At 36.9% G+C, this 15,576-nt stretch overlaps 1 long non-coding RNA gene across 1 annotated transcript; it reads left to right on the top strand.

Annotated features, from left to right (window-relative positions):
* Positions 1-7,236: 7,236 nt before the first annotated feature.
* Positions 7,237-8,921, top strand: LOC118433570. The gene is made up of 3 exons (XR_004833442.1): positions 7,237-7,319; positions 7,418-7,506; positions 8,654-8,921. It is a non-coding gene; the product is annotated as an uncharacterized LOC118433570 (long non-coding RNA).
* Positions 8,922-15,576: the final 6,655 nt, after the last annotated feature.

The following is a 15,576-nucleotide window of genomic DNA, read 5'->3' as shown; positions in this document are numbered from 1 at the left end:
AGTACGATAACTTTACGAAAAATGTCAATTCAAAGATTGAAACGGAATGGGAAAAAGTAACGCAAGAAATTCTGACAATGCCTCAGAAGGTTTTGAATGAAACGGACGGAATTTCACAAAAAGTGATTAAGGAGGCGAAAGACTATGCGGATAAGGTCGCTAACGATTTAGGCGTTATTGGTCAAAAGGGGTTAAAGGATGTGGAAGGATTCGCACAGAAAGTTAGAGATGCTGTGGAGAAGGCTAAACTGAATGCGGTGGTGTAACAAATTTATATGGATTGATTTTGATTATCATCTAAATTATTGACTTCATTACGCAATGAAAATTAAACGCATTGAATATCAATATTAATACATAATAATTTAATCCTTTAAAAAGGTGGCAGGATTAATCCCGTACAAGTTCTACGAAGAAGCTTCGCTAATAAATAAGTCATTATTTATATTTAGTATTTGGAGCAGTATTTAAACTGACCGAATTGAACGTTCTTTTTTTGTATGTAATTGTATTCTAAAAACTTTGTTGCATGTTTGCATAACACATTTGATTAAAAAAATTGGTCAAATAGATCTACGAAATTCCTATCTGAAATCAAACATCTCATAAAGCACTTTTCGGAACGGAAGATTGTTACATATAAAACTTGGACAAGCTGAAATTATTCGCACCTATATAATGGAACCTCCATGAATTATGTACACAAAAATGCCGATTTTTCAAACCCACCCAATTTCGACTAAATGCACAAGGCGAACAAAGCTCTCATTTCACGAAGTGAAGCACTCCTCCATGTCAATATCGGCGGCGGCGGCAATTAGGGCTCTGCAATTTTTTCATAATCCTTTGTTTTTAAAATCTCAAAAATTTTCAAACCCAAAATGCAGAAGCACGAATTGTCTTTTAATAGTTTCGAAAAGTCAAGTTTGTAATTTAAAACATGTGCGTAGTCAATTTTTTACATTTTTGAGAGTCGTAAAAATTTAAAAACCGTAAAATTCGTTTAATAAATTTGAAATTTTGGTTTAAATTTTTGAATGGTTTGAAAATCGTTCGCACGCTAAAATTCGGGCATTAAAAAAAAATTTTAGCATTGCGGGTGTGCTGATTCTACTTGTCGATGTAAAATTTAAACTCAATCCAAACAAAATATTTGTGGAGCTCGTTGCTACTACTTGAATCAAAGGTAGAAAATCGGTAAGTAGGCGTAGTGATAGGAGGCGAGATAAATATCAGTGTTCTCAACCACAAGTAAAATCGTCGAAACTAAAATCTTGACATTTTTGACAGTTTTAACTCTTTTTCATTGTATGAAATAACTTTTTTTCTGCCGCGCGCCGAAATAATTGCGCCGGCGGCGCGCCTCGGCGCGCCGATGATGTTTCCCGGCGGCAGGGGCGGCGCCTTACAAAATCGGGTCGGCGTCGGCGGCGCCGGCGGAAAATCAGCGGCGTGGAGCTCTGAAGTGAAGTATCGTTTCTGTATTTGGCCAGTTTTGTTATTATGTAGTTACAGATTTTTCGTTTGGATTACATACCCTGTGGTTTATCTATCTAATCTTACAACCCAACTGCGCATCGTGTCCAGGGTTCCCCGTATGTTTTTTTAGAATCCACTGGGACCCTATTCGAAGGATTCATTCATATTTCCGTGTTAATCGCATATCTTGCGCCATGGCGTGGCGCCAAACTCAAAAATCAGCGCTTTCGCCCAATTTCAAACCTCCAGAACTTTTGCAGTTTCCGGGGGATTTTCAAAATTTTGGGCTTAAAATGATCACCAAGGTCAAAATTTTAAGAAATAAACAAAAAACGAAATATTTTTATTTTTTGACATTTTTTCGGCGAGTCTTCAAACGTAAGAAAATTCCAAAATTTTGACAAAATTTGAAACAATAAATTTTTTGAAAAATGTCATGGCATACGAAGGTTGAACTCTTTTTAATGATTTTTGGAATTTTTTTAAAATCCGCCCAGGATTTCAAAAGTTATGGCGGTCTCAAAATCAAAACATATAAATTTGACGAATTTGACGCCACGCCATGGCGCCAAATATGCGATTAACACGGAAATATGAATGAATCCCTCATCTAGGGTCCCAGTGGATTCTAAAAAACATAGTGGGAACCCTGGACACGATGCGCAGTTGGGAACCTTCCCTGGTTAGCCAAATATAAATAATTTGAATACGTGTGCATATTTGCCGTCCAGTTAATGAAAGTAATTCCAATTTTTCAAGACTATCTATGTAATAAGTACCTGTGGAATAAAAAACTATGCACGACATGAATTCCGAGAAGCATAAATATTTAATTCTAGATTAATATCCGAGGGAACTGCTAAACTCATTTCCTGTTAAAATATGGGGTATATTTATCATTTCTAAGAAAGTATTAAGAACATTAGTAGCTCGCGTAGTCACAACCCACTTACTGGACTATCTTCAAGCATAAGTTGGATTGATTATCTTAATTTAGACACGTTTTGCAATCATTTTGCATACTTTTCGAATACAATATTTTTTGTAAAGCTTTCTGTGGAAAAGTTTTTGTTCAAAATTTGTAACATCGGCGAAAATGGCGAGCATAATTAAATGATGTAACGGCACAGATATATATCACAATTTTAATATTTTCTCACTTGAGGTTAAACCACTAGATAGCGGGCAACATTTTTTTAAATGATTTTTGAATTCTTGATTGCAGTTCTCAATAGCATCTAGTTTCAAAAACAAAGTTCGAAGTGGTGACAAACCACTTGACAATAACTACCAACCCTTGTATTACACACAGCGAGTCTCCTCTTTTATGTTCCTTTTCAAATAAATCAAGTTGGCCAAAAACAGATTAAAGTATACATCTTAAATTACGCAAAATTTATACATGTAGTCTTGAATCTCATACCCCAATAATGGTTACGCAAATATGTATATATTTAGCTAACAAAAAATTTTAGCATATTTATTTACATACATATACATTTTGTTCATAGGTAGGATGCGGGCATATGTAGAATTATACCGTATATGTACGCAGATACTGTGAAACGACAGCTTATTGGACTTACGAATTTGAACACCGAGTAAATCCTATTGCACAAAATAATGAGAAAATAAAACTAGGCAACTTAGGGTGAGCGAGTATATGTAATATATTAATATACCCTAAATTCCAGGTATTAGGGAATGCGAATTTAGAATAAATTATTCAGTCTTACATTTCTGACACAATGAATGATGGTGGGCCAATACATTGGCTGGAAAAAGGCAATGGTGAATTTCGGACTGGAGTCGTAGTTAAGGTAACATACCGTAAGCTACACGTGAGAGATTCTGGCTTCGAGTCCAGGCGGAGGCAGTCATATCTATCCTTGCCAAGATTGCAATTCCTACCCATATCAGCCATCGTACTGACCTGTGTGCTGGAAGCAAAATAATTTTAAAGTTAAAATGTTTTTACAACTTTGGCTAGCAATTTTACTGTTATCAACTGTGTTAGCAAGGTCAGAGTTGGATAACCTCCCTTCTGGTCATTTTGGACACTTTGGCGACTGCGTAATCAAGTTCCTAAGAATGAGCTATACTTTTGAGTATTCCGACCTAACAGAACACCTCATCCATGTCAACAATCCAACCAACCTAATCTACACTATTCATGGGCGGGTAAACCTTTCTATCCCATCTATCCATCACAAGAAGAGGTTGCATGACTTTAAATTCTACGAGGTATGTACCTACTCTGTTCACATAAAGTGTTACTGGGATAAACAGGAACCGCTTTTTCAATTTTGGGAATTTAAATTTTATTTTTATTTCATTGAAAAGCCAGTTAAATTTTGAACAGAAAACATGTGTCACACTTCAAAATTTATCCCCCCTACGTAGCTAAATTTTTGAACTCGCGAACGCCAAGCACCCGCTGCGGCACGCGCTCCATTCATGCACAAATTGTCGCATTCCGGGGTCAGAAATTTTTTTGTGACCCAGACACTTATATGGGGCTCAGAACATACATTTTCTTCAACTCTAATAAATATTTGGTGTTGAAGTAGATTAAGGTCGGGAAATGCCAAGGTCAAACATGAAGTAAAATGAAGTCAGAAATGTGGATCCTAATCCATTTTTTCACGAATTTCGCACTAATTGTTAGCGTGGAGCCCTGTACAAGTGTCCACAGCTTACCACCCGATATGAATTGGTTGGTGGGGTGTTTCACCTTGGCCAGGACGTTAATAATAAAATTTTTTGCATCTACCCCCACCCCCCACTCGACGAAATTTAAGGTTTTGGACCAATTCCGTCGCTTTCCGCCAAAACTGAGAGTGACTCCGGAGGGTGTGACCTTTTGACCCTCTTTTGCAACTGTCTAATCCTTAATATATTTGACATAAAACGTGCTATCCTGTTTGTTGAAATACACTTCCGTCATGAGGATATTCACATTGGTAAACAGAATAAAATTTCAGCATTTTTACCGTGCCTGCTTGGGAGGACCTTGCCATTTTTTACACGGACATATTCCTGCGGAATCGTTAACGTGTGGGACTCGGGAATAATTGAAGGCCTTCATCTTGGGGTCATTTTACAGCTTTCTTCCGATTGCTGAGTTTGCAGGTCATCTGTATGACCAAAGTCTTCGGCGCTTGAGTGTGATTTTGTAGTATTCTGGCGCTTGTAGCGTTGGACATTCCAGGAATTTTCTGCGACCTTAGACGATCGGAAATTTTGCATTTATTAATTGCCCCCTTCCCTAAGATTATTTTAATAGCTTGGGCGACGACATAGTAGCTGACCATGAAAAGCTACACCACTTTAAAAATTGATATTTTTTTGCTAGGTGTAAAAATAAAAAATGATGGCTGTTCTCTTCTGCTTGCGCTTATATTAATTTTTACGTAGTGGGATCAGGAAAAAGCGGTTGGTACCTAATCATAGATACTGAATCAAGGAACACCATACAACCTATCTTTTAATTTTAGCTTATCGGATTCAAAAATACCGGGCGAGTAACACTTTATGTGAACAGAGTAGGTACGATAACAGTCTTCGTGAAATTTGGCATTGAGGATAACGAATTTCGAGCTGAATACTTGTTACACACCCGGGACGCCCACAGAAGCTGGGCACATTCCACATTAATCCTAATGTGTGAACAAGCCCCGCATAATGTATTCCATAATGGTCTACGAATTTGAATTAAAAACACCGAAATTTTGCGATTCATTTAAAAAGAAATATCTCCATTTCATTTTTTCCCTTAGAAATGGAATGGTTTTTTGTCTGCGCCTACTGCAAAAACATGTTTGTCTTGATCAGCTACACTCCGAAGATTAGAACCATATCGGTAGCGACGTATCATATACACGGGTGGAGAAATGACCTATTCATCGCTGCAAAACTAGTGAATGATTTTGCTCCTGGAGGGATATGTGGTAAGGGACAATACTATATTGCCCCAAGTGTGAAATTCTGCGTAATTACCGAAAGACAATATTTAACGATTGGTGACATTTTAAATATCACATTTGTCCGGATTCATGACTCTGGTTGGCTTAAGCATTAGTTTGGATATTTCCACCAAAATTTAAAGCAGGGGGCCTACCTATATGATAATGTTAATATGTTGTATTCCGGTATCAGGGGTACCACGCGATATACTGTAACTTCAATGTATGGTCGGAAAATTCCGATTTGATCGCCTGGGTGTCACCTTTTAGGCCTGAGGTGTGGCTAATATGTTTTATTACATTGGCGATTATAGTGATACCAATAATTTCGAAAGGTTTGATTACATGTGAAAAAAATTCGGCTAAATCAGGTTCACTAATTAATGTGAGCGTAATCGTGCTACTAATTTGTGCCACTTTTCTAAGGCAACCGTCAAATAGTAAGCATTTCTCAAGACTTATCGCTGTGCTCTTGCTGTTCACAAGTTTCATGCTGCTTGCACAGTATGAATTGTTCTTGACAGCGAATTTAGTGGTGCCACCACGTAACGATAAATTACGCAGCCTGAGTGAGCTATTTGATAACGATTATACCCTGGTATACGAATCGGAGGAAAACAGCAGATTGGTTTCAATCCGGTCAAGATTGCAAGGGGAATTTTTGGAAAAGTGGTTGCGAGCTTTCCCGCATGATAAAACCATTGTTATAAGGTATTACATTTAATCAATTGATATTTATATTTCACAACAGCAATAATATTTTGGAATCATATTATCATTCAACTGCAATGTATTGAGTTTAATTTTTAACTAACAATGCATGTCTTTAGGTAAAGTTCATATTTCCCTGAGAAAATCAGGCTGAGGCAAATTTTATTTTGCTCATCACAAGATATTAGAATACATATATTTTTATTAGTTTATGAGTTTTGAATAGTTTTCCAGCGAAAACCTCAAATCCAAGCCCCACGTTCTGACGCGGAAACATAAAGATCTTGGCTCGCTTTCAAATTTACGAATTATGAAAAATACGGATGTTTAGGTATACCTAGACTTGTAGAAGGAAAGAACCTTTCTGAGGAAAGGTGCTTAACCTTTTGGCTACCAAACTGCACAAATATGACACTTTCATTGTCAGACAGCTGTTATACATATGAGAACAGACCAGTCACGAATTTTGGCGGCATGTCAAGCAAAAAGAGAGGTCGAGAAATAAGCTGAGTATGAAAGAGGTGTCTGACCTTAGGCTCGTTTCTTACTTTTCCACCCAAAAATTACGGGTTCCCTTTCATGCCTGTAGTTTCACCCAATGCGTGGGCTGGCCCACATTAACTATTTAAATAACAAACTTTTTTCACCGCCGATTAAACCATGCTTTCCAATAAGAAGCCACCCTTTCTAAAAAAGGATATTTTATTTTAAAACTAGACTTTGCCTTGCCCTTCCAGAAATCAGAATTCACAAAAACCTACAAATAGAATATATGTGGAAACTAAACATTTGTTGCCTAGTAGCCACATGTCTCTTATTGAGCCAGCAACTAAATCCGGTCCGTTAAAAAACGTTTACTTTCGTCCAAGTTTTTATCTCGGCTGGTGGATTATCAGATTTCCCTAAATATAAAAGGTAGGTAAGGAATTAACTAATAAATACACTCGTGGGAATAATTATCCCGTGAGGTTTCCCATACATGTGTAGTTAATAAAGTGCGGCAAAAGTTAAAGTTTATTAAAGTTACTAGCTTTAAGTTAGTGACATTTTAGCGACATATTTCTATACATAATTTTTTTCCTCTTCTTCCATGAATCGTATAGGCAAACAATTATGGATATTCAGCGCGTCACAACCACCCACATTGTCGCATGCATACCTGAGGTTTGTTAAATCCAATTAAATTGCTCGATACATATTTATTTTGTTTCAATTCCTCCGTCTTAGCGAGATTACTTTCTACGTGTACTTTTTTACCGTAGATTTTACGAAATGTGACCTCCTTTTTGCCAACGACCGACCGACATCGCTGAACCTGGAACTATTCTGTGTGTATCCTAACGAAGCAGATGTACGTAAGAAGTACTACTTCTATTATAATTTCAATCGTTGCATATTTTATAACCATGATCTGGTAATAGCCTTAACCTTTTGATTCGTGTCGAAGATAATGGTCTCTTTGTATGTATTAACTTAACTTTAAAACCTACAGTGCAGACCTGATATAGCCCGAGTCTGGGACATAGTCCGCTTCTTAATGTTTGTCACAATTGACCGGATTTTGGCCTTTTATCACACACAGAAGTCATTTTTAACTTTTAGACAAAATTTCCGCTGAAATAACAGCTGTTAAAACTCCGGTATGGGTCGTCCCGTAGGGTAACTCTGGTTGCATTTTGCTCACTTTCAATTTATGATTCGTTTATGTGAAGTCGTTGAGTATCACCGTGGTTAATTTAAGCTTTTTACGACAACTTCTGGAAATTGGTATTGGTCCTCCAAGTAAAAATTTTTCCAACTTCACTTCATGTTCTTCAATTATTGCCCATTAGTAACCTGCATGCCAAATTTCAGCTCGATATGGCAATTTTGAAAAATAGGTATGGGTGACCCTCCAGATGGAAATTTTTCCGATTTGAATGTATATTCTTCCATTAGGACCCATCACCAACCCCTTCACCAAATTTCAGCATTCTAGCACTGTTTTGAGATTTTGGTGCATAATACCCCACCCATCTAGGTGACCTCCACTGGTCAACCACTTGACTGATTTTGCTCATCTTCAAACTTAACTCATTTGACCCATACTACATGTGTACCAAATTTCAAATCGATACGATTAGTTTTATGACAGTTATCGCAAGACGGACAGACGGACAGACGGACGTGACGGGTATATAAGCCCTGATTCGAGCTAAAAAAAGGGCTGGTTAAGTGAGACTAGTGGTTTCAGATATTTAACATTGAGTTTTCGAGATTTCCCGCCAAATGTAATGCTAAATGTTTTGAGATTGTAATCACTAGTTGAGACTGGGCAATAAATATGCGATAAAAGCAACAAAACAACCCCCTCAAACTTTTACCAGTCGGGTAAGAAGTTATTACCAAATCATGTACAAATATATGTAACTCTGCTATAGCTTAACAATTTGGTGCATACAGCATTATTTCCAATCTTACCTTCCCACCTAATTTATCGTTTTTACCTACCCTCACAGAGTTCCAGGAAAAGTGCGAACATGTCCTCCTTCTTGACAGACTTCAACCCCGGACAAAACCTGGAGTTCCCATCCGTCACTAAACTGGGATTAAATCTACACCAAGTCACCGGATGTGACCAACTTCCTCTAATCCTTACCAAAATTTCGGCCTTATTCCCTAAAGTGTCCAGGCTCCAATATCATTGCGGTGGCGCGGACGCCTTGAAATTCATCTTTTTCACGAAACCGTCCCCATTTCTTAATCTTATAGATTTTAATATAAATTACTGCCTGCACAGAAATTAATATCTCGTTAAGTATTTATCTACTTAACATTGAACAAATAAGTTTGATTTGAAAATATAAATTGAATAACAGATCTATAGTATTTAAATATAGGAAAACATTCAACTTGTACATATCCGTGAATTTCAAATTTTGCAAAGTGATGATTATATGATTTATGTTGTTTGGCAACTTCAACGCTTTGATGAGTATGATTAACTACGAAAAAATTCATTAACTCGGGTACATTATAAGTATGTTGCAGTCATGATGTGGGACGAGGAATTCAGTAATTTTGACAAAACTCGAAACAACTTAAAAATCAAAAATTTAACATTGCGTTATATTTGAAAATTTCCCATTTTTTGGCAAGAAAATGTTAAAATTTAAGATTTGATTAACATTGAAAAAATCCGACAAAACGAAAGAATATCTTACGTCGCAGAGAGAAAATCCTGAAAAATCAGTGACCTTCCGGAAACGACAATTGTCTTCCACCCGCAGGATGACGACTAATTCCCATATATGGGGACGTAAAAGTGCAACAAAAGTACAAGTACAACTATCTTCCAATGAGAAGGTTTGACGTGTATAAGTATTTGCATCCAAGGAGAAAACGCGCAAATGTGTAATGCAAAATTCGAAAAGTGGAAAATTAGTGGCTTTTAGTGCCCGTTTTTCCTCCTTTTTATGTGATCTATGTATGTACAGTGGTTTCATCCAAGTTGTCAGTCGGAATCTTATAAACAGGGAATCAATAATTTTGTACATCTCGAATCCGACCGAACTACACAGGATACGTCTTCACTTTCACCTGTTGCAAAGAAAGAACACATTTCCCTGGAAAATCTGTCTTATGTTCAACCTGTTTTTGTAAGTAGATATGGACACGGATTATGCGTGTAGATGGGTTCACTCTGCCACGCAACACTTTTTAGCCAGACCTTATTTCACACTTCCCGCAAATATTAATAAACCGTTGTAACGGTGGAAGTAGCTCACCCTGTAATAACCATTTTGGTATAATTTTATGCCAATGATACAGAATATGCGGAAAAAATGAATACGCAATTTTGGCAAAATTTTACATTAATGGTGCAGAATATGCGGAACAAAGATATATGTAAGTGGGATATAATTTTGCACCAATGGTGCAAAATACACGAGGGAAGAGAAACCATGATTTTGACATAAAACCTTAAAAAATTTGACGTCAAAATCATAGGTGTTTCTGACGGTTCTTCTGCACTTTTGGTGCGTTTTGCATCTATTTTCTAAATTGTTTCGCACCATTTTGAGTCTCCGATTATTCGATATCAGTGGTGCTAATAAGTCGGTCAGGAATGCCAATAACTGGCTCTAATTAGCATGAATTGATGCAAAAGAGTCGTAAACAGACAGACAGACGGACGGACAGACGGACGGACGGACAAGAGGAATTCAATAGCTCCTCTGCTACGCAGGGTGAGCTAATAATAAGTTTTCACAATATTTAAATTTTAATAAAGTTTAATATTTGCGATCAATACAATGGAATATGGTGACAAATCGAGCTTAACCCCAGAAATGGACTATTACCTGGACATATTGCTGTTCTTATTGCTGGTCATGCTGCTGCTTTCATTGCTAATTAAGTACTTTGAAAATTCCGAGTGGGTAGCATTCCGTAAGTTGGTTGGATTCTAACTCTTTTTTTAAAGAAATATTAAATAAACCGTTGTAACGTTAGAAGTAGCTCACCCTGTAATAACCATTTTGGTATAATTTTGCACCAATGGTGCAGATAAAATAGATACGTAATTTTGGCAAAATTTTACATTTTGCCAAAATGTTGCAGAATATGCGGAATAAAGATATATGTAATTGGGATATAATTTTGCACCAATGGTGCAAAATACACGAGGGAAGAGAAACCATGATTTTGACATAAAACCTTAAAAAATTTGACGTCAAAATCATAAGTGTTCTTCTGACGGTTCTTCTGCACTTTTGGTGCGTTTAGCATATATTTTCTCAATTGTTTCGCACCATTTTGAGTCTCCGATTGTTCGATATCAGTGGTGCTAATAAGTCAGTCAGGAATGCCAATAACTGGCTCTAATTAGCATCAATTGATGCAAAAGAGTCGTAAACAGACAGACAGAGGGACGGACAGACGGACAAGAGGAATTCAATAGCTCCTCTGCTACGCAGGGTGAGCTAATAATAACGGGATGTTGTTCATAGTGGAAAATTCTCCGTCAATACCAATGGTCGACAATGCTGTCCCATATCCAGTCACGGGTCAATTTTGCGAAACACAGGGTCGACTGGTGTTCTAAATTTGGGATGAAAGCTCATATGCCAATGGACGGCATAGAATTTAGTTTGTGACGTTTCGTGTATTCCAGAAAATTGGGCCTGCAAATTATTTCTGGCAAATTGTTATAATTTTTTCACTGATGTAAGAAATCTTTTTAGTATTTAGATAATAACATTGATATAAGTGGTAAAAATTGGTGATAAAGCTTATACTTCAAAAACATGGACAGTTGATATTTACATATTTTACATATGTATGAGTGTTATAACTTTATTAGTTATGGATTTAAACAGGGTTGGAAAATCAGTGAAACAAATAATATTTGAAATCTCTACTATGTGAAATGTAATTTAGATAAGAACAATATGCAATTAGTAATTGCTAATTACTAATTGCATACACATTTGTACACTTTGCATATATTTTCATACTTTGTAGTCAGTGTTCCTGCTGTTAAATAACACCTGCACGAAATTAGTGCACGAAAATGTTTTTAAACGTTTAATAACACCCACCAAAGTGCATGAAAAGTGCATGAAAATGCACAAAAATGCACAAAAATAACCGTAGTGACTGTTCGTAGTGACTGTTTGTAGTAAAAATGTAAAATATTTTCAGCTTAGATTTATTTATTTTTGTGTAAAATAATTTTATATAAGAGTAAAATTCTCGGAATTTTATATATTACACGGTTTTTCTGATACCAACCAATAATAAACTTAATCCAAGGAAAATAAAACTTCGTCAGATTTCAGGTTTCTAAACAATTGTGGGTCGTTGACAACGACTCGCTGTTATGAAATATGACGGGGAATAAATATTTTGACATGAGGACAGATCTATTTGTGATTGTGAGGTTTAAATCGGTGTCCTTTTGGTAAATATTTTTATACATATTTAATACGCATATTTGTGTGAGTACCCCTAAATCTGTGGTATGAGGCCCTCTACATGTCCTACTCAGCTACTCAGGAGTAGAAGGTCGCAGGTTGTCAACACCAGATTTTGATGCCTTTTGGATATCTTGTAGCACTATATGAGTGTGCGAAAAGTGAAGAAGGGTTTTACTCCATGGCCCCATTTGCGCCCGCCACACCCCCTCAAAGGTGCAAAAACAGCGAGAATTTCCGCAAATAAAAAATCGCCAAAAATCGAGTTTTGTTTAGATTTTGGATAAATTTACATTTTTGGGGTCCCAGATAGTTGCTTAATCATATCCAATAGCAAGCTTAACTTTTTTGAAATTTCGCATTTTTTCAAGTCAAACCCTTGCTCAGAAAACTTTCGAAAATAGTGCAAATTTTGAAAAAGTAGAGATTGCTATTGAACATGGTACAGCAACTATTTGGGATCAAGAATATGTAATTTTTTGAAAATTCGAGCAAAATTGGATTTTTGGAGAAGGTTTTAGTGGGGCTAGTTTAGCATTTGGCGCACTTTTGAGGGGGTGTGGCGGGCGCAAATGGGGCCGTGGAGTAAAACCCTTCTTCGCTTTTCGTACACTCATATCCAAAAGGTATCAAAATCTGGCGTTGACAACCTCTGACTTCCTACTCCTCAGATCTTGATGCCCTTTGCATATGTGGGTCCCCCATGCGAGTGATGGATAACCGTAAAGTGGTTCGACTCTATGGCCACATTTGCGCCCGCCACACCCCCTCCAACAGATTATAACTGTTAAAGTTTCAAACTTCAAAAATCCAATTTTGCTCAGATTTTGATAATATTTATTTACATTTTTTTGACCCCAGAGATTTGTTTGGTGTTTAATTTTTCCTCATCTAAGAAAAAGGGGCGATTTTTGCAAAGCGGTGGAAGGAAACTCCACTTCCATGCTTTTTAAATGGAGGAATCACCCTTTTTCAAATTTGAGCTTAAATATTTTGACAAATTTCCACCATCCCACAAACTGCCTCACACTCTTAGAAAGATTGAGCAAAAAATAGGATGACACAACCAGTTGAGTAAAATTTACCCAACCGATGTGTGAAGTTCATCCAAGTTGTGGAAAATGTATTCAACCGTTGTGTCAAATTTCTCCAGGCGCTGGATAAATTTTATTCAAGTGGTTGTGTCATCCTCTTTTTTATTCAACCTTGGACAAATTTTAGTTATTTTTGTTTAGAGTGCACGAAACATTGGTTGCATTGACTTCAACCACTCAATTACGAAATTTCACCCAAATTGGATAGTTGCACTTCACACCATCGCATTGTTAGTAACATTTCTCTTCGATTAGACGACATGGATGACGTAAATACACTGAAAACAAAATTTTATCAAATCGTTACCAGACGGTGTCTATATATGACCACACCGGTTTGGTAGCAGACTGTTACTGAATAGCAGGAGACTGCTACCGGTTTATTAGTTGCCTCTTACCAGCTGGTGGCAACATTCCTATCAGCTGGCAAAATGAGATTGTTACCGAAATTTAATCCGAGGATGAAATACAGCAAAATTAAGTTTTCCCGCGCTATCGTGGGGGTGTTTGGGGTGAAGTGCGACAGCTTTTTCGGTATGTGCTTTGGATATGGTTTATGTTATTGATAATCTTTAATAACCATCAACTTTTGAATTTGGCGAATAATTTCCCTTCGATTCTCCAATTGACATATTCATCAAATTTAACGTTTGATGACCTGTTTTCAGAACCTTTGAGGTCAGTGTTGAATTTGGGGTTAAATTTCCCTTCAAATAGATGTGCATCTTCAATTTGCGTTTTTAACCTAATTTGACATTGTGGGTTTATCTGTGGCGTTCAAATTATAATCCGGTCTTTCACTTCACGCAAGTACATACATACGTACGTGCAAAGGCTCTAATCGTTTTACATTCACGAGATTTCGGACGAACAGACGGATGAACGGACAGACATAACGATTTTATGAAGCCTATTTTACCCCTCCCACAACCGGTTTTTCTTTATAGGGGTACTCGGGTAAACATCGTAAAATTACTGAGAAAAACTGCTTGAGGGAGGAGTTAAAGAGGAAGTAGCTAAACACCTTGTGAAGTCCCGTCCTCAGGACTTCAACAGTGACCCCACTTCTTCGGCTTTGGAGGTGGTAGAAGAGGTGCAGATGAGAAAGATGAGACGAAACAATTTTGTGTATCGTCGTCGTCGTAGTACTTAATAAATTTGGTGTGTGTATAAACTTGGACTTTTTGATAGAGAGAGGTTTTTATTACAATTGTAAGACATAGCAGACAGAACTCCGGCCAAGATGTAACTTTGGCCTTTGCTTATATATGTTATATGTACCTACCTAAATCCCTATATGCTGACCAGTCATTGGCTTAAGATTATTGTAGAGAGAGGGGATGATTACTCTGTGCATGTATGATCACGAAGTGATCATACATCACTGTCATCCATTAGAGGAAACAAAGAGCGTGACTTGTACAAGAATTAGTAATGGTGCATTTTAATAATGGGCCATATCTCCCAGAAAACAAAAAGGAGATCAAGATACACAAATCCGATTCTTCACAGCTCTAATGTCTTTTGAGAGGCGGCTCGCCTCATCAAGGAAGATGTCAATACCCGGTCAGTATACCTACGTAACTAAAAGGAGAATCATCTCCCAAGTTTTGGAAAAATCCTGCACAATTTTTGGTAAGAAAATCGTTTCGGAATTTTATATTACACTATAAACTTGGTCAGCAAATAGTTAGAATTTAGGCGGCGGAGAGATGACGACAAAAGTAGTATCATGGAGTAGGTAAAAAGTAGTATAATGGAGTATGTATAGTTGAAGTTCAAAGTTTGAGTTACATTAATTCAAATTGTAAATTACGTATTAATACTTAAGTGAGCCGGACTTGAAACGAACGAAATTGAAAAAAAAACATATACTTAGGTGTGTTGTAAAATTACTAAAATAACTTAATTGAAATACTTAGGCAGGTCAAAGCGGACAAAATAATTTGAAAGAAAAAAAATCAACCTTAGGCGAAAAAAAAATGTTAGAAAAAATGAGTCCACGAGACATGGTGGATTATACATTAGAAAAATATGAAAATTCGATTATGTATTTTGAGTAGGTTTCTAATTTTCTTATAGTTATTATTATTATTATATTTGCTATTCATTTTTTTATTTTATTTATTATTTTATTTTTATTTTATATTTTCATTTTCTTTGGTTGTGTTTAATTGTTTTAATTAGTAAAATTCTTGTGGTCATGGAGGACGAAAGATTTCCTTGCGGGGTGGTTTCGGCGGCGGGGTGCTTGGTTGGGGAAACGGAGGAGGAGGCCCCATGGGTGGGGTATTTCGTGGAAGAACCGGGGGAGGAGGCTTCGTGGGTGGGCTTTTTGGTGCCGGAAACGAGAGAGGTAGTTCCATGGGT

The sequence above is a fragment of the Folsomia candida genome, unplaced genomic scaffold, assembly GCF_002217175.1.
Source record: "Folsomia candida strain VU population unplaced genomic scaffold, ASM221717v1 Fcan01_Sc058, whole genome shotgun sequence".
Lineage (NCBI taxonomy): Eukaryota > Metazoa > Arthropoda > Collembola > Entomobryomorpha > Isotomidae > Folsomia > Folsomia candida.
Note: the sequence above shows the minus strand (reverse complement) of the source record. Positions and strands in the feature narration are given on the sequence as shown.